Source organism: Dromiciops gliroides, chromosome 2 (genome assembly GCF_019393635.1).
Source record: "Dromiciops gliroides isolate mDroGli1 chromosome 2, mDroGli1.pri, whole genome shotgun sequence".
NCBI classification, from domain to species: Eukaryota; Metazoa; Chordata; class Mammalia; order Microbiotheria; family Microbiotheriidae; genus Dromiciops; species Dromiciops gliroides.
In genome coordinates this window covers 361514792-361534672 of record NC_057862.1, presented here as the reverse complement: position 1 = coordinate 361534672, position 19881 = coordinate 361514792, and the positions used below count along the sequence as shown (strand labels likewise).

General features: G+C 45.4%; 1 protein-coding gene across 20 annotated transcripts in view; it reads right to left on the bottom strand.

Moving 5' to 3' along the window:
- EPB41L1 (erythrocyte membrane protein band 4.1 like 1) overlaps window positions 1-9837 on the bottom strand; it is a 110431-nt gene extending 100594 nt beyond the window's left edge. For 19 of the 20 annotated variants that reach the window (XM_043984413.1, XM_043984418.1, XM_043984416.1 and 16 more), the window contains exon 1: window positions 9179-9319. The gene's annotated coding sequence lies outside the window, so the exon portion shown is untranslated. Of the gene's footprint in view, window positions 1-9178; window positions 9320-9563 lie in introns of those variants that run through there. The other variant, XM_043984415.1, reaches the window with a different exon arrangement.
- Between the last annotated feature and the right edge of the window lie 10044 nt (window positions 9838-19881).

The following is a 19881-nucleotide window of genomic DNA, read 5'->3' as shown; positions in this document are numbered from 1 at the left end:
TAAAGATGAGAAGACCCTGTCTCAAGAGCCCAAACCCAGATCTCTTGACTCTAAGTCCACTGAGCTTTCCATAATGCAGGCTTTCTCATTTCAAAAACTAAGGGTTTTTTAGCAAGAGAAGTGACATGATCACAGAACTATATATAAACCTTCTTAAGGATCCTCCTACATGAGGGAGTAGCTACTACTGCTAGGTGAGGAAGAAGACAGCCAATTAACATAGGCCAGGTAGGCCAATTTCCTCTTGCTTCATACTCCAGGGTAAAGAAAACATACCCTAGCATTCCAACTCCAGCCTGCTAGAGGATCTCAAAGCACTCCACAGGCTCCATCTTCCCATCATCAGGAATTTCTTTTATAGGTAGGGGGATCATTTGCTCAGGAATGACAAAGAAAAGTTGCTGGCATTAGAGCCCAAAGCCCAAAGACTGAAGTATTGGGAAGAGTCCTAGGCTAGGAGCCAGGACACCCAAGTTCTCAGTCTGGAATCTGCCACCGACTTCCAGAGTGACTGAACAACTCCCTTCCCTTCTCTGGGCCTCTATTTCTCCATCCATAAATTGAGGGGCTTAGACCGAAAGGATGTTGCATGGAATAGAACAATGGGTCTTAAATCTAATCACAGGGCCTGGGTTCAAATCCCAACTCTGCCTTTTCTACCCTGGGTGACCCCTAGGCAACTTCTCTGGGCCTCAGTTTCCTCTGTAAAATGAAGGGGTTGGACTAATCCAGGGCTTATTAAAGTTTTTCCATTTGTGACCCCTTTTCGCCTGATAAATTTTTACCCGACCCTGGGCATATAGCTATACATAACCTTTTACTGTGGCCACATTTTTCGAGACCCCCACATTCAGTCACATGACCCCCTATGGGGTTGAAACCCACAGTTTAAGAAGCTCTGGACTAGATGACCTATAAGATCCCTTCCACCAGTAATGCTATGACCTTGTGACTGGATGACCTTTAGGCCATTACTTTACAATTTTATTTTTAAAAAACAAACAAAAAACCCCCAAAAAACCCAGGATGTATTTACGAAAGAAGCTCTTCACTAAAACTTCTCATCCCCAACCCCTCTAAGAGCTTCTTATAGTAATACCAAAGGGCTTCCAATTCCTGTCCTGAGCAACCCAACCTTAATCGACCCCACAACCAGCTCAGGCCTCAGCCCAGACTACTCTCCATCCCTCCTATCTCTAATCCCAAAGTAAGAAAAGGAAAGAGGGGCCATCACAAGCAGTTTTCTGTCAGGAGGAAGGATTAGATTTATTCTGGATGACACCAGAGGAAAACTAAGACCAGTTTGTAAAAGGAGTTGGGGGGAGGGGGAAATGACGAGGGAATGATAATTACACGGAGGTTGAATTTACTAACTCACATTTCTATAGCTCTCCTCCCCATAGGTTGGTGTGTTGGAAAGAATATTGGATTTGGAGTAAAAACAAAAAAATAAAAAACCACCTGCCTTTTAAATTCAGGCTCTGCTATTAGATGCTGAGACTTTGGCAGAAGAGAGCTAAGATTGCTCCTAGCTATGAATTCTATAAAGCTTCCAAAAGCTAGTACAAAGGTATGCAGCACAGGCAGGCATCACTTTCCCCACACAGTATAGAGGGAAAATGAGGATTTGGAGAGAGCCTGGAGGCTTTAAGTCATGTGATAATTGGCCAGTAAGTCTGAGAAGGGTCTGGGACCCCACTTGAGGGATTTGGATTTAGAACTGGAAGGGATCTTTAAAAATCTAGTTCAACTCTTCCACTTGGCTGATGAAATGGAAGCACTGATGGGAAAGGACTTGTCTAGAGATACGCAGGTAGCAGAACTAAAATTCAAACCTAGTTCCTTTGAACCTACCCCCCTGCCTCCCCACCAACACCCAGTATACTCTTCCTATTATTTCAACTGGAAGAAAAAGAATGAGAATCAGTTATCCAGGGGGCAGCTAGGTGGTGCAGTGGATAAAGCACCAGTCCTGGATTCAGGAAGACCTGAATTCAAATCTGACCTCAGACACTTGACACTCACTAGCTGTGTGACCCTGGGCAAGTCACTTAACCCTCATTGTCCCACCAAAAAAAAAAAAGAGAATCAGTTATCAAAAAAAAAAAAACCCAGAATGGGCTACCCCCAAGAGATAATGAACTCCCTGTCACTGGAGGTCTCCAACCAAGAGACTCCATGACCACTTTGCCAGGAATGTTACATACAGGCTGCCTGAATCAGGCAGGATATTGGATTCTTTGTGGCACTGTGGGAAGAAGGAAAACCAATCTGCTAATCAAAGAACCTGGGTTTAATTTCCTGATCTGACACTCTCCATGTGACCTTGAACAAGTCTCTCTAGGCCTCAGTTTCTTCATCTGTAAAAAGAGAGGACTGGTTTGATGGCTTCTAAGGGTCCTTCAAGCTCGGAGTCTATGGGCACATGATTAATCCCCTCTGAGGTTCCTTCTAGCCCTAGGATTCTATGATTCTAGGCAAGGGAGAGAGAGGGAAGGAGGGCTGTTCTCATTTGAGTAATAGAAGAGCTTGGCCCGAACACAGACAGGACAAAATGTCTCTTCTTTCTTATTCCTTCCTGGGGCCGTGAATATTCCTGAGGCCAGGGGAAGCTGGGGGGCTGGAAAAAGCTTCAGAGTGATGCTCTCCTGTTTTAAATGAAGTCATTCATGAGGAGAGTTACCTCAGCTCCAATCTCCTCCCCCTCACCCCTCCTCCATAGGCCTGGCAGAGGAGGCAACTGCAGGATTGATAACAGAACAACTTCCCCATTCACTACTCCGGGTGGGAGAGGGAAGGGACAGAGGGTTCCCTTTCACCAGAAGCCCAGTCCTCTCTCCTGGCTAGGGGACCCAAAGGACAAGGGCCAGGTACCTACACACCCAGCACCCACAGGGCCCCACAACTATTCATAGGCATCCACCAACACCTCCTGAAAGTAACACCAGATGCTGGCTGTAAACAGAGCAAGCCAAACAAACTAGCTGTGACAGTGGACCAGCACCTCCCAGTCTAGGAACCCTCAGTTTCCTCTGGGCTACATGAGGGCACTGGGCTCTATGTTCTTTGACAAGGTCTCTTCTAGACCTGAAGTTCTAGAATTCTTTGATGCTGAAGTGTGGGGGCATAGTGAGAAGGCCTGGAGAGAAATGAAAGCTCAATGAGGATGAGAAGGATTATTCAGGGGAGCCTTCTGGGAGGGAACTCAACTATGGCCTTCTATCCTTCACAGGAGGTGGTTCATTTTTGACAAGGCACCAAGGACAGCTCAGTTTGATACCATAAGGGCTGACATCCCTTCCGCGTAATGGGCTCGATTCTGAGACAGGGCAGACAGAGAAAACCCCAAGAGAGCCAAGCCCTGGGGAGGCTCAATTTTGAAGAATCAGTCAATCAATCAATAAGCGCTTAATGACGAATTTTGCAATAGGCCAAGCCAAGCTCTGTGTTAAGCCCCAGGGCTACAAAGATAAAGCAAAAACTGTCCCTGCCCTCAAGGAGTTTGCAAATGGACAAGAGAAAAGGTGCATAGATACAAACAAGATACATACACAGAACACACACACATACATTCCAAGTATGTATTCAAAATAACCTTAAAAGGGAAAACACTACAAACTGGAAGGGGTGGAGTGGGGACTGAGAAAGGCCTCCAGTCTGGTGTCTTAAGTGAGATGCTAAGAGATGAGGAGGAAGAACATTCCAGACATGGGGAAAACCAGTACAAAGGCAAAGGGATGGGAGGGGGAGCTTTGGGCATGAGGAACACCAAGCAGTCTGTTGTGATTGGAAGGAGGGATAGTAAAATAAAAGAATACTGGAAAGACAGGAAGGGGCCATATTATAAAGTGTTTTATATGCCAAAAAAAGGCGTTTATAGGGAGCCACAAGTTCATGGAATAGTAGAGTGATTTGGTCAGACCTATACTTTAGGAAAATCAGTTTGGCAGCTGTGTAAGAGAAAAACCGGAAAGGAAAGGCTTGAGGTGGGGAGACCAGTTCATTTAGGAGGTTATTTCAATAGTCCAAGAGAGGGGCAGCTAGGTGGTGCAATGGATAGAGCACCAGCCTTGGATTCAGGAGGACCTGAGTTCAAATCTGCATCAGACACTTGACACGTACTAGCTGTGCGACCCTGAACAAGTCACTTAACCCCAATTGCCTCACACACAAAAAAAATAGTCCAAGAGATAGATGGTTCAAGTCTAAATTGGGGAGAGGAGAATGATTCCCCCAGAGGGAACAAGGAAAGTACACAGACCAGATGGTCATTGAGAATCAAGGTCTGAACTGTAGGGCCTAAAAAGTGAAATATCAAAGAAGCTAAGAGGATTAAATACTGGGCAGCTCCCATTTCCATATCATTTGAAGGTGTACAAAGGACTTTCCTTCCAATGGTCCTAGAAGGAAGACAGTATATTTTCCTCATTTTAAAAAAGAAAAGTGACTTGCCTGGATCAGACAACTAACCAGGCTAGGAACCTAGGTCTTCCAACTATAAGTACAGTGCCTGGGGGAACAATCTCTGAAGGCTTCCAGAAAAAGGGTAGGGCTTCAATAGGCCTTGAAGGATGGGTGAAGATGAGAAAGAGAGAAATGATAAAGTATGTATCTTCATCTCTGTTGGAGTCTCCCATAGCAAAAGAGATCTGGACTGAGTCCCCCACACTTTCATCCTTCATTTCTTTTAGGCAGACCTAGTTGGACCAATGGTGTCCCAGATGTTAAGAAACATAAAATTTAAAGTTGGATGAGACCTTCAAGGCCATTTTACAGATGAGGAAATTAAGGCTTAGCCTCTATTAATCTATTTACCCACGGTAACATAGCTTGAATGTCAGAGGTAGGATTTCAACTCACATCTTTCTGATTCCAAGTCCAGTGCTCTGACCATTATTCCATGCTGTCTACTTGATGGGAACGGCTTACTTACCACTGCCCCCTTCCCCCCACCTACCTCCAGGACCAAAAAGGATCTCGATAAGGGTGGATAGGTACCATATTACAGGGATTTCTGTCCTCCCCTCTCTTAGGGATTAATAAAGAGAAGGGTAGCAATCAGGCAGGCTGGAAACCTAAGGGATTGGAAACCTAACCTTAGGATCTGACCAGCAGAGCTGAGGGACCCAGGACCAATCACATGTGGGTGAGAAAGGAGCCCTAGGATGTGTGAGGGGGAGAAGAACAGCATAACCAAGCAGTCCCAGAGAAGAAAGAAAGAAGGGTAGTTTCACTCTTGGCAAACAAAAGCTACTATGGAAAGAATCCTAAAATCAGAATGTTATAGCTCCCAGAGGCCCTTAGTTAATCTAACCCTCATTTTAAAGGACCTGGTGCAATGGAAAGAATCCTTAATATGAAGTCAGAGGGGGCAGCTAGGTGGCGTAGTGGATAGAACATTGGCCCTGGATTCAGGAGTACCTGAGTTCAAATCCGGCCTCAGACACTTAACACTTACTAGCTGTGTGACCCTGGGCAAGTCACTTAACCCTCATTGCCTCACCAAAAAAAAAAAAAAAAAATGAAGTCAGAGGTCCAGAGTTTGAATCCTTGATACCATGTGACCTCAAACAAATCAATTAACCACATTAGACCTCACTTTCCTGATCAGTAAGAAGAGAGGGTTGGACAAGATAGTCTCTGATGTTCCTTCAGGTTCTAGAACAATGATCCTCTGATCTCCTTGGGCCTTAGTTCCTTCATTTGTTAAACTGGACTAGATGACCTCCAAGATCCCTCCCTGCTTTAAATCTAGGATCATTCTCCCAATTCCCCGTCCAGTGCCCTGCCACACTACACTAAACACTTCTCCCAACAAAATGAGCAGACGAGTCATAGAAATAGACTCCAATCTCAGAGTCACACTAGTCAAACCAGTTACTGAGCTCGAATCCTCTCTACAATATCCCCATTAAGTGGTCATCCAGCCTCCATTTAAAGACATGTAGTAATGAGGCACTCCCTGCTTTCTAAGACCCAGATTTCTTGGTAGGACAGCACTGTGTTCTTTCGAGCAGTTGGCTTCTTGTGACTTCTACCCCTTGAATCTAGTTTTGCCCTTTGGGGCTAAAAGAGAAGTGATCTAGTCCTTCCCCAAGACATTCTTTTAGATACTTGAAAACAGCTATCACATCTCTTCTTAGTCTTTTCTTTTGGCTAAATAGCGTCAGGTATTTTTTAAAGCTCTTTATAGTAGCATGGGTTTGAGGGCAGTCACTATGCAGGATACCTTCCTCCAAGTACATTCCAATTAATCCAAGTGCCTTCTATAACATGGTCCTAGAACTGGATGTGACACTTCAGATAGAATCTGACCAGGGCAGAGGACAACACCCCCCCCCCCAAAAAAAACTATGACCTCCCTCATTCAGGAAATTATGCCTCTATTAATGCAGTCCAAGCTCTTTGGGCTCCTAGAAAACTCCCCCTATCTTTTCCAACATGAATTTTTGTCTAGCTGGACTACCTTCACTCTCTGTAGATGTGATTTTTTGAACCCAATTTAGGATTTTACATTTATCTCTATTCAATTCCATCTTATTAAATTATTCTAACCCAGACGTTCTTAAACATTTTGTTTTTGTCATGGATCCCTTCAACAATATAGGGAAGCCTATGGATGCCATTCTCAGAATCATGCTTTTAAGTACACAAAATAAAACACAGGATTATAAAGAAAGACAATTATATTGAAATATGGTTATGAAAGTATTTTTTTTAAAAAAAACAAGTTCACAGACTCCAGGTTAAGAACTCCTGCTTTAACTTATCATCTTTTTTTAAGACTCTGATTCTGTTGTCCAATGCATTGGCTTCTAGTCCTCTGCTAATCTGCAAATGTGTGTTATCTCTGCTTCGATGTGCTCAGCCCTAGGCTAGGTGCTCCAGAAGAGTCCAAGAGGTGAGTAGCCTCCAGGAATCTCCCATCACTCGGACCTAAGTGAAAATTAGCAAATTCAGTTCAGATAATAGATCCTAAGGAATACTTACTTCTATGTGGGATGGTCAAGATTTCATGGAGCAGATAGGATTTGAGCAACAGAAAGTTTGCCTGAGACTCAGAAGGAAAAACCAAATCTGCCAGGGGCCCTGGGGGAGAGGTAGTGGCCCAAGTCAAAACCACCCCAGCTCCCCAGCCTACAGTAAACTTCAGGAGTCCAGGGAGAGAGAAAAGGGCCCCAAAATGACTTCAAGAACTCCATTAGGTTAAGGTGACAGGTATCTTGGCATATACATGACCTAGTCACAACATTCACCCAGACATAAACCACAACTGGAACCCATACTCCTTTGGGAAACAAAACCTTCCAATGTCAGATCCGGGTAGATCTTTAGAGACCAGAGTCCAACTTTCTCATCTTTAGAATGGGGAAAATAAGACTCAGAAGGGAAAAGGATATGCTCAAGGTCAAAGACTGACTTAGTAGCAGAGTCTAGGACTAGTGCCTGAATCATATCCCCCTAATCTTTTTGTGCCTCGGTTTCTTATAAAAGAAAGGGGTGGAACTAGATGGGCTTCTTACTCTAAATCTATGCAACTGTTATCCTAGGAAATCATTACAAATAGGAAAGGTCACCAGGCCCTGCTTAATGCCATCCAGAGAATTCTCTTTCCTTCAGAGTACCTCCTTGTCCAGATCAACATTTGAAAGGTTACATTCAAGTTACCACAAACACATATACAGAAGCCCCTCTTTTAGAGAACAGAATTCCATCCTAGCAGCCTGGAGGTCCCCAATAATGTCGGGGAAAACAGCTTCAACTGGGAAAGAAAGCTTGGGTCCTGAATTCTTCCCAGACACCTATCCTAACCTGAGGCCATCTCAGCACAACAGTGGCCAACAAGAGGCAAAATGCCTCCCCTTACATAGACCTACACACACACACAGATGCCACCCCTCTTCTTAGAGATATTGGCACTACATATACACAAAGATACACCATATACATATATTATACTCCTCGTACACAAAGACACATGCATACAAAGATACCCACTCATCTCTTGGAAGAACGTGGAAAAAGACAGGGAGAGGATCCTGGGGATGGGAGGAATGGGAACACTGGCCCTTTAAGAGGGCGAGTCTCACTAGGACCAGAAAAGGTGACCGCAGCCCCAGAGCTAGAACCCGGCCTGGGGCCAAGATCTAGAGGAGTCCCCCAAACCAAAATCCCAGTTTTTGCCCCTTCTGGGGGGAAGAGGCGGCCAGCAGTCACCTGTTCTGGCAGAGAGGCGGGGCCCCTCCGTGGGCGGAGCCCCCGCAGGTGTAGGAGTAGGAAAGCCCCCCCCTCCCCTTTCCCCACCCCACCCTACCCCACCCACATGAATGATTTCTCCCCCAGGCCGGGCAGCACCGGGCCCAAAGCTTGCGCCGTTAATCCCCGCCCCCGAACGTCTGCGGGGTCTCCCTGAGGGGGCTCTGCAGCCACCTCCACCAGCCCCTCCCACACAACCCCCCAAATTCTCAAGCCACCAAACCCGCTAAGCGTTCCCATACATACAACCCACCCCCCACCTCCAACGCCCACCCCCCACCACCATTCACTGGAACCGTCGGCTGGGTCTTCCAGAGGAGCCCTGAGGCTGCCTCCCCCAAAGCCTCCCCAACCTCCAGACACACAGAGCCCCCAACCTCCCCCCACAGCCACCGCCCTCCCAATGCTCTCCCCCAGAGCCCCCCAATCTCTCAAATCCTCCACCAAAACCTCACACAACCATTGCGCTCCTGAAACCTTCCAGCCTCTCCCTCCTCCCCTACAACGTCCCTCACACCTACAGCCCCATAACCTCCAGGCCCCCCAACCTCTCACGGATCCACCCCCCCCCCCGCTCGCAACACATACACCGCCCATCGGTGCGGAGACAAAGCCATATACATACACACATACAGTCAGTCATACGGAGACACAGACACACAAGCTGTCACATACACACACACACACACACACACACACACACACCGGTTCTGAAAGAACACGGTCCGGCCTTGGAGGGGACAGCCCCCCAATCCTGGGGTTTGGGTCCAGGCCTGTCACCACCACCCCCCCATCTCTGCGGCGCGCATCGCCCCCTCCCCCCCACCCCAGTGGAGCCTGGGCCGCCCCTCACTGTGTCTCAAGAAGTAGGGTGCGAGGAGACGCCCCGGGGGAGGCGAAGGGTGGGGGTGGGGAAGCTGACCTGTCCGCGGTCCAGCCTCGGGCTGTCCAGCGTCCGGGACAGCAACGCTCCCGCAGCAACTCGGGCCGGAGGGACCCAGGCTCCGGGGCTCCCAGCCTCGCCTGCGCTGCGCAGAAATGGCCCGCCCCGTCGGTGCGCAGCGGGCCCCCCCCTCTGCCCCGCCCGCCGCGCACACCCCCGGTCCCCCTCCCCCCGCGGCCCCGCCCCGGACCCTCCCCCCCGAGAGCCGGGTAGGCGAGCGCAGGCGCCGAGGAACTGCGGCGGCGGGGCCGGGCCAGGAGTCAGGGGGAGGGGATGGGGCTCGAGGACCAGTTGGGGAGCTGCCTGTGCCCCTCGAGAGCTGTAGGTCCTAAGCCCCGATCCCTAGGCGCTCCTCCTAGCTTACCTGAACTGAGAGCGCACGGCCGTCCTAGGCTTCCGGCTGCGAGATAAAGAGAACCAGAGATTCGGCCCCAGTGGGCCCCTCCCTCCTCTGCCGCGCCCCCCTTTCTCGGGGAGAGGGGGGGGGTGGAAATCTTGCTGGACTTGCCCCGCCCCTTCTCGGGTAAAGCCCGAGGGATCCCCAGCTCTGGCTTGTGGCCGGTACTAGGTAGCTCCTTGCCCCTACGAGTTCACAATCCGGGACCAGGCCTTCTACAAACCCACTGGAGTCTACACTGCCAGTGGCCTGGCTCTGGACTGTGGACCTGCCTGTGAGTTCCCAGGTCTTTCTTCTCCGGGCTCCTCCCCACATTCCCCCCACACCCCCACACCACCACCATGTCTTCCCTCCCTTCCCCCATCTCACCCTTCTTGCCTGTCACAGGCCAGGGAATTCCCCAAAGGTACCCTCAGTAGCATTCCAGAGACCATTTTACCCAAGCCTCTCATTTTTCAGTTGGGCAAACCGAGGTCCAGAAAAGAAAAGCGCCTTGCTCAAGGTCTTACAGCAAGTTGATATTGAAGCCAGAAGCTGGTCACCCCACTGTCAGTCCAGTCCTGCATCTCTTTATCTGTGTACGACCTACCTGTGTGTCTGCAGATCATGCTTATCGAAGTTTGGCTGAAGGTATTGGGGCTATTTATCCTTTAAAAGAAAACACTTAAGTAGGGACAGCATAACCCTCTTCAAATATTTGATAGTTTGATGAATCTTTGGGTGAAAGAGGGATTAGACTTGTTCTACTTGTTGCAGGGTAGGGCGAGTGGGGAGAGGTTAGAAATAGGAGGAATAAGTAGAAGCTGCTGGTAAGCAGATTTCAGCTTGATTTAAAGGAAATTTTCCAAGTGGCAAAAACTAGCCCAAAGTGGAATGGGCTCCCTCTTACAGGAAGCCTTCCACCTGGATGATGGACAGTCACTGGGATGTTGAAGTAGATTCTCAGTCAAGTACAGGTTGGACAAACCTCTGAGGTTCCTTTCAACTCTGAGATTCAGTGATTCTGGTTCATCCCACCTCTTCATGCCTCTTCATCTGTCTTCCATGCTTGGAACAAGTAGAATATAAATTCCTTGAGGGCAGGAACTATTTGTTTTGTCATTGTATCCCCAATACTTAGTTCAGTACCTTTCATATAGTAGGTGTTTACTAAAGCCTTTTTGGATTAGGTTGAAACATGCTCCTTAAATTGGAACACTAACGAATTGTTGGTGGAGTTGTGAACAGATCCAACCGTTCTGGAGAGCAATTTGGAACTTTGCCCAAAAGGCTATCAAACTGTGCATACCCTTTGACCCAGGGATACCACTACTAGGTCTATATCCCAAAGAGATCATAAAAAAGGGAAAGGGACTCACATGTACAGAAATAATTATAGCTGCTCTTTTTGTGGTGACAAAGAATTGGAAATTGAGGGGATGCCCATCAATTGGGGAATGTTGAACAAGTTGTGGTATATGAATTAATGGAATACTATTGTGCTGTGAGAAATGATGAGCAGGGAGCAGCTAGGTGGTGAAGTGGACAAAGCACAGGTCCTGGATTCAGGAGGACCTGAGTTCAAATCCAGCCTCAGACAATTGACACTTACTAGCTGTGTGACCTTGGGCAAGTCACTTAATCCTCATTGCCCCACAAAAAAAGAAAGAAAGAAATGATAAGCAAGAAGATTTCTTTTTTTTTTAATGTGACCAAGCTGGGTTTTTTTTTTAATCATAAAAGTATTTTATTATTTTCTAGTTACATGTAGAGATAGTTTTCAACATTTGTTTTTATAAGGTTTCTGGTTCCAAATTTTTCTCTCTCCCTCCCCTCCTTCTTCCCTCCCTGAGACAGCAAGCAATCTTATATAGGTTATATACGTACAATCACATTAAACATATTTATGCATTAGTCATGCTGTGAAAGAAGAATCAGAACAAAAGGGAAAAACAAAAGCAAAAAACTAGAAATAGTATGGTTCCATTTGCATCTAGATTCCACAGGTTTTTTTTCTGGATTTGGAGAGTATTTTCCATTATGAGTCCTTTGGAATTATCTTGGACCATTGTATTGCTTAGAAGAGTTAATTCTATCACAGTTGATCAAAACACAATGTTGTTGATACTGTGTACAATGTTCTTCTGGTTCTGCTCATCCCACTCAGCATCCGTTCATGTAAGTCTTTCCAGGTTTCTCTGAAATCCACAGCAGGCAGATTTCTGAAAAACCTGGAAAGATTTTCAGGAACTGATGCTAAGTGAAGTGAACAAAACCAAAAGAACATTGTTCACAGTAAAAACAACAGCAATATTGTGTGATGATCAACTGTGACAAACTTAGGTCTTCTCAACAATATAATGATCCAAGACAATTCCAAAAGATCCATGCTGGAAAATGTTCTTCACATCCAGAAATAACTGTGGAGTCTGAATGCAGATCGAAGCATACTATTTTCACGTTTGTTGTTGGTTTTTTTTTTTGTTTCTTCTCTCTTGTGGTTTTCCTCTTTTGTTCTGGTTCTTCTCTCACAACATGACTAAAGTGGAAACATATTTAACATGATTGTAATGTATAACCTATATCAAATTGCTTTCTGGCTTCAGGAGGGGGAGGAAAGGGAGGGAGGGAAAAAAATTTGGAACTCAAAATCTTACAAAAATGAATGTTAGGGGCAGCTAGGTGGCGCAGTGGATAAAGCACTGGCCCTGGATTCAGGAGGACCTGAGTTCAAATCCAGCCTCAGACACATGACACTAGCTGTGTGACCTTGGGCAAGTCACTTAACCCTCATTGTCCTGCAAAAAAACAAAATAAAAAAAAATGAATGTTGAAAACTATCTTTACATGTAATTGGAAAAAAATACTATCAGAAAAAAAATAAGCATGCTCCTTCTTCATCTACAGTCACTGAAATCCTTCCTTTACTTCAAGGCCAAGTGAATACATTGGTACCACCTCTTCCATGAAACCTGCCTTGAACCTCCAGGTAAAGAGATCTCTCTCACCTCAAATTCCCCACAGCACCTCTCTCTTCTGCATTTACCTTACTCTCCCTCCTATTCAGCAGCATCCTATAGTAGCAAAAGTATTCTGGTAGATCTGGGTTCAAAATTCTTCTTCTGGAACTACCTGTATGACCTTGGACAAGTCACCTAACTTAACGAACCTTGACCTTGGTTTCTTCATCTGTAAGATAAAGGAATTGAACTAGGTGGGCTTTTTAAGGACCTTTCCGGCTCTAGAGTTTAGATCCTATGTCTGAGTAACAGTTGAGTATATCTTTCTCCCGTTAGGTTAGATTAAAAGCTGTTTCATGGGCAGCTAGATGGCACAGTGGATAAAGCACCAGCCCTGGATTCAGGAGGACTTGAGTTCAAATCCATCCTCAGACACTTGACACTTAGTAGTTGTGTGACCCTGGGCAAGTCACTTAACCTTCATTGCCCCGTCAAAAAAAAAAAAAAAAAGAAAAAAGCTGTTTCAGGTGTGAAGCATCACCCTTCAGTGTATTCCTGCCCTGAAAATCATTTGTACTTCAGGTCACACCTGGGGAAGTGGAAGAGAGAGACTCCCCTCTCTTTTCCCTGCTCATAATAAGTGTCTCCCTTTGGAGACTGTGGTAGGCCAAAGCTGTCCAATAGACAAAAAGAAGTAGCATTAAATTTCCCTTAACAAGGAATAAGGGAAGGGAAACTGGTTCCTAGGAGACCTCACCCAAATTAATCCCTAGCCCTGCCACCCAGTATTTGTTTCTACCCTCTGCCCTAGTCCTGAGCCTGAAGGCACAATAGAAAGAAGGAGCTTGGGTCAGTGACATACTTAGTTACCTCCCAGGTGGTACTAAACTCATCTCAGAGGAGTGGAAAAAAATGGATTCAGAGCCAGAACCAAGTCAGGGAGCAGAAAGACTAGACCATAGAACTTCCTTCTTCCCTCAGAGTGGCCAAAGTTCAAACCCAAATTGTGTGACTCCAAATCCGAAGTCTAGGATAGACTTTGTGAACCTAGACAAGTCACTTTCCTTCTCTGGACCTTGATTTCTCCATTTGTAAAATAAGAGGACTAACATCATACAATTTAAAACTAGAATTTCACAAAAATCTAATAGTCCAACCCCTCCCCCAACTTCATAGTGGGGAAAATGAGGCCCTGAGAGGTTACATGAGTTGCCTAAAAGTCACAGAGGTAACAAGTGGCAGAGCCAAAGTTTGAACCTACTCTCCTGACTCCCAGTCCAGGATTTTTCTCATCATACAGCCTAGGAAGGCTGTCATATGGGGAAACTGAGGCTCAGATAGGTTGTCCAAAGTTACATAGCTAGTAAGTCAGTGTCAGAATTGTAACAGATAATAGGTAAAGCTTTGATAAGACTCAATATTAAACTGCATGGGATAGATATGAAGGGGCTTAGATGACAAAAGTATTTTACAGATACAATATGGGCCAGGGGAAGGGGAGAAATCAGGGTGGGGATATTCAATGATTGTGTGAGTAGCAATGCTCACTGGCATCAGATGACTGCATCAAGGGGGAGGATTAGGCAGCAGAGAGAGGGATTTAGATTAGACAGCAAAGAGAATTTCCTGACTGCTTAAAGTCTAAGAGAACCTTTATCTTGTTCCAAAGAAGGCTGCAGGCTTTCTCTAGCAGCAAAGAACTGGAAACAATGTATTTGTCCATCAGTTACATGAGCATAATGGACTATTACTGTGCTCTGAGAAACAATGATTATGAAGAACATAGAGAAGTGTTGGAGGATTTATATGAATGGGTGCAAAGTGAAGTAAGCAAATCAGGACAACAGTGACTTCAAAAATGTAAATGGAAAGAGCAAGGGGGAAAATAACAAAACTGAACGAATCCTGTGTAATTATATTAATCAAGCTTGTCACCCCAAAAGAAGAAAATGTACCTCCCTTCCTTCTTTGCAGAGGTGGGAGACCATGGGTACCAAACATTATATATACTGTCAGTCTCTGTTGATAATGTCCATAGTTTTCTAGAACTGCTTCTCTTTCTCTTAAAAAAAAATTCTTTGTTTTGAGATACATCTCTGAAGAAAGGAGGAATCTTTCTTCTTTCTTTCTTTCTTCCTTCCTTTTTTCCTTTCCTTTCCTTTCCTTCCGTGCTTTCTTCTCTCTCTTCTTTCTTTCCTTCCTTTCTTCTCTCTCTCCCTTCCTTCCTTCTCTCCCTTCCTTCCTTCTCTCCCTCCCTCCCTCTCCCTCCCTCCCTCCCTCCCTCCCTCCTTCCTTCCTTCCTTCCTTCCTTCCTTCCTTCCTTCCTTCCTTTCTTTCTTTCTTTCTTTCTTTCTTTCTTTCTTTCTTTCTTTTTCAAAGGATGCTACAGAGTCTCCTCTGGAGTTGCTTCAGAAAACGATTAAGATTGTCATGGCTTTAGGACTGGAACCAGGTCCTTCCTATAGCTGGTGAAGCCTAACTCAACTCTAGCCCCCTTAGACAACTTCCCTCAGACCCACAACAAGGCACAACAATAAACCTATTTCAACCCTCCCAGTTCAGGCAGGAATATTATCAGTTTGGTCTTCAATGGCCTTTTGTGAGAACTCACCTGCCCCTGTGAACAGCCATATATCCATTACCAGTATGGAATAGTTGAGGACCCTCACTGTGAGATTAACCAGTAAATAACACAGCTGGGATGTGAACCCACAATGTAGGAACATACATTTAGAACTAGAAGGGATCAAAGATCAACTAGTCTACCACCACTGAATCACATTGTCCTTAACTCCAAAATCTTTCCAAAACTCTTTCCAAAATACCATACCCCTTCTATCCTTGCAGAGATAGAAGCCCAGTCCTAGTATCTTCCAAGATCTTGGATCTTGCAAGACCAAAGGTTTCTATAAATGGTTCCCCCAGGTTTGGGAATGGGCCTCCTTTTGGTGTGGGACAGGGCAGGAAAGACCTAAGACAGCCCAGGCATTGCTGGCTGTCTGGGTTGGGAAGGGAAGAGGGCCAGTCTGTCCCAATATGTCTTCCCTATATAAGTAATAAGACAACATCTCCAGGATACCTTGAATAAAACTAGCCCTCATTTAACCTTTATCTGGGGCAAAAGATGGGGAGAGCTGTTTTTAAATACATCATCTTTCCTACTCCTTGGCCAGACCATAGGACAGTAAAGGCCTTCCCATGGCTTCCCTCTGGACAGTCTAGGGCTCCCATTTCACATTCAAGTCTTCTCAGATGGAGAGTGACCTGTGCTGAGCAGGGGGGTGTGTCACACAACAGCCCCTTCCAGACCTGTTCCTCCCTGACTCCACAAAGGGCCACTGTCTGGAGCCCAGACAGACATTCCTAGGAGGCCTCCCAAGGTGAACAGCAACAGGACTGGGTTTCACCACACCCCTAGGGCCACAGTCCAAGGCTGGGAATGAGGCCCAGTGGTTAGAGAAGATAGCTTGGAAATGCTCCTTTCTTCCCCACCCCACCCCCTGCCCCAGCCTGACCTGGATTTGAGTCCTGGCTCTCACATTTATGAGTTGTATGACTGACAAGTTCCCTTTTCTCTCTGTACCTCAGTTTCTTCATCTGCAAAATGAAGGAAGTGGGGTAGGCCATCTCTTAGGTCCCTTCCACCTCTTATATTCTCTGGTTCTAATCCATGGTTTCCATCTTTGGCTCACCCAGATGACATCCCAATCTTTTTATATAAGCCTTTATAGGTTATATAGTGGGAAAAGTCCCAAAATGGGAGCCAGGAGACTGAATTCAAACCTCAGCTCTGCCACTTGCCACCTGTGTGACCTTAAGCAACTCACTCCCCCTCTCTAGTTCTCAGTTTCCCCACTTGTAATATTAAATGGGGTTACCTAAATGATCTCCCAAGAACTCCTCTGACTCCAAATTCTATGATCCATTAACCCTACCTTTGTCTTTGACCTGCTACATCACCTAAGGCAGGTCACAGTATTAGTCTGAGAGTGAGCAGGTCCCTCCAAAGCCACCCAGACCAACTCATACCTGAACAAGAATCTGCTCTACAACATATTTATTTGATAAATGGTCACTAGTCTCTACTCGAAGACCTCCCAATGATAGAGAAATCATTACCTACTAAGACAGCCCATTCCATTTTTAGAGAATTCTTTCCTTCTCCACACCTCAGTTTTCTCATTTGTACAAAATTATCTCTAGGGTCCCTTCCACTTCTAAATCCTCTGGCCCTAAAGAATATGACTAAAACTTTGGGAGAGAAAGAGGGGAGCTGACTCACATACTCAGGTGGCATTAAAGGATCCTAAAACCTTTGCTAAGGGAAGACCTCATTGAAGAAGAATAGAAGGAAGGATCAAGGGGGAGATGTTCCAAAAGCTGCTTCTAAAAGGAGAGACAAGAGATTCTTCCCCCAAAGTCTGGTATTTAGGAACCCTCCGGGGCTTTTGTTTCTCCTCCCTCTTCCTAATAGTAGGCAGCATTACTGACTTCATTATGTGAGCCTCAGGAGGATTGAGAGAAGAGGAAAAACTCAACTCCAGAGTATAGGTAAATACCAGGTCTGACTGGACCTCTCACTGTGTGAGTTTGGGGAAATTACTTCTCCAAGCTGGGTCTCAGTTTCTCCATATACATAATGAAGGAGTCGTCCTAGATTAGGGGTTCTTAACCTGGGGTCTGTGATTTTATTAAATAACTATTTGATTACTATTTCAAAGTAAGGTGTTTCCTTTGTCACCCTATGTATTTTGTGCATTAAAAACATTATTCTGAGAAGCAATTCATTGGCTTAATCAGACTACCAAAAGGGTCCATGACACAAAAAAGGTTAAGAACTCCTAGCATATAACCTCTGTTTCCCCAGTTGTTGGGGTACCATGACTCTGTAGGGAATACTGTAATTTTGACAGCAATGTAAGACAAAGGCCTGCAGTTCTACCCAAGCCCTCCAGTCCTGGTAAGTAAAGCTCCACAGTCACTTGAATGGCCTAATGCTAATAGCCAGGAGAATGATAGGAGTTGAAAGGAATTTTTTCAGTAGACAGGCCTGAGGGAGTGGTCACAGTGACAAAAATTTGTTGTTGTTGTTGTTGTTAAATAGTGTTTAACTTGGGGCAGCTAGGTGGCACAGTGGATAGAGGGGATTCAGGAGGACCTGAATTCAAATCCAGCCTCAGACACTTGACACTTACTAGCTGTGTGACCCTGGGCAAGTCACTTAACCCCAATTGGCTCACCAAAAAAAAAAAAAGAAAGAAAGAAAGAAAAAAGAAATTATGTTTAACTTTTTGTGACCCCATTTGGAGTTTTCTTGGCAAAGACTCTGGAGTGGTTTGCCATTTCCTTTTCCAGCTCATTTTGTAGATGAGGAAACTGGGACAAACAGGGTCACACAAGTAGTAAATGTCTGAAGCCAGATTTGAACTCAGGAAGAGTCTTCTTGATTGCAGGCCTAGAAAGCAGATTTAAAGTCATTTTGTTGGTTGACTGGATGTGGGTGTGAGTCTGACTCACAAAAGAGTGAAATAGAGCCTATGGGTTAGGATTTTAAAAGCTGTGCAATTCCCTTAAAGAAAATGGATTGCATAGCAGCTGCAATTCAGCTGACTCAAAAGCTGGCAATAACAGCTCACTAGAGAACCAGCAGATGGCAGCACAACAGGGAAAGTAACTCAAAATCAAACTGGCAGCTCACAGTTCTGAGTAAGCAGCCCAACAGATGACATTAGCAGCTCTGTGGGGAAGCTAGATAACTTCAGAGTTAACCTCAAGAATAGTATTCTGTCGATAAATGTTCAACAATGATATACTTTTAGGTTCAACATTTTATTTTTTGTTTATTTTGTTTATTTTGTTTTGTGGGGCAATGAGGGTTAAGTGACTTGCCCAGGGTCACACAGCTAGTAAGTGTCAAGTGTCTGAGGACAAATTTGAACCTAGGTCCTCCTGAATCCAGGGCTGGTGCTTTATCTGCTGTGCCACCTAGCTGCCCCCTCAACATTTTATTAATTTAAATTATACATGAGTAGTCATGGCAAACAATTCTACATTATCTAGGTTGTGAGAGAAAACAGATAAAAACAAAACTTCAGATTAAGGAATTGTCAAAAAAAATGTGTTTCAGTCTGTTTTCAGATACCATCAGTTCTTTCTCTGTAGATGGACTGCAATTTTCCTAAGTTCTTCAGAGTTATATTGGATCACTGCCTTGCTGAAAATAACCACATGCTTTCCAGCTGATCATCTTACACTAATGCTGTTATTTTGTATACAGTACATTTCTCTCTGCTTCAGTTCATGTGGGTCTTTCCAGGTTTTTCTGATAGCATCCTGTTCATCATAATTTTTATGTAGTACAATAGCCCAGCAGAGTAGGTACAATACATTTTGACATTGTAGCCAATCATCATAACTATTTCCTTCCATCCCATTCCCCTCCAATGATATTTATTCTACTGTCTATCCCATCTTGCCCTAATCTTCCTCAAAAGTGTTCTGCCACTACTGCCCCCCTCCTCCAATCTACCCCCCCCCCAATTCATTCACCCTTCCCTCCTTATCCTCTTCCCTTCTACTTTCCTGTAGGGTCAAATAGATTACTCCTCCCAACTCTGTGTGTGTGTGTGTGTGTGTGTGTGTGTGTGTGTGTGTGTGTGTGTGTGTGTGTGAGATTCCCTCCTTGAGCCTACTCCAATGAGGTTAAGGACTTTGAGCTAATTCTGTTTTCTAAATTTTTCTTCCTCCCTCTCTCCTCAACTCTCCCCATGACATCAAGCAGTTCAATATATGTCATACATGTGGTGTTATGCAGAACATCTTCACCTTCCTTGAAAGTGTTTTGCTTTTTACAGCTCTCTCCCCCAAACTTCCCTTCCCTCCTTCCCCTCTTCTCCCCCCACCCCCATTTCCTTCCCCTCCCACTTTTCCTCAGGGCAAAAACATATCATTATACCTGCTTGAGTATGTACGTTATTCCCTCTTTGAGCCAATTCTAATGATAGTGAGGTTCACTCACTCCCCCTCTCCTTCCCCCTCTTCCCCTCCCCTCCATAGGCTTTTTTCTTGTTTCCTTCATGTGAGCTACCTCTCCCCATTCCACCTCTCCCCTCCCCCCTCCCCCAGTCCATTCTTCCTACCCCTCACTGATATTTTAAGGATGTCATCATGGATTAGCTAGGTGACACAGTGAACAAAACACCAGCCCTGGACCCAGGAGACCCAGAGCCCAAATCCGGCCCCAGACACCAGACAACCCACCCTGTTTTCTCCACAAAGAGCAAGGATTCACAAAAATAAATGCTTTACAAATACCATCCTTTCATATTCAGTTCAGACCTGTGTCC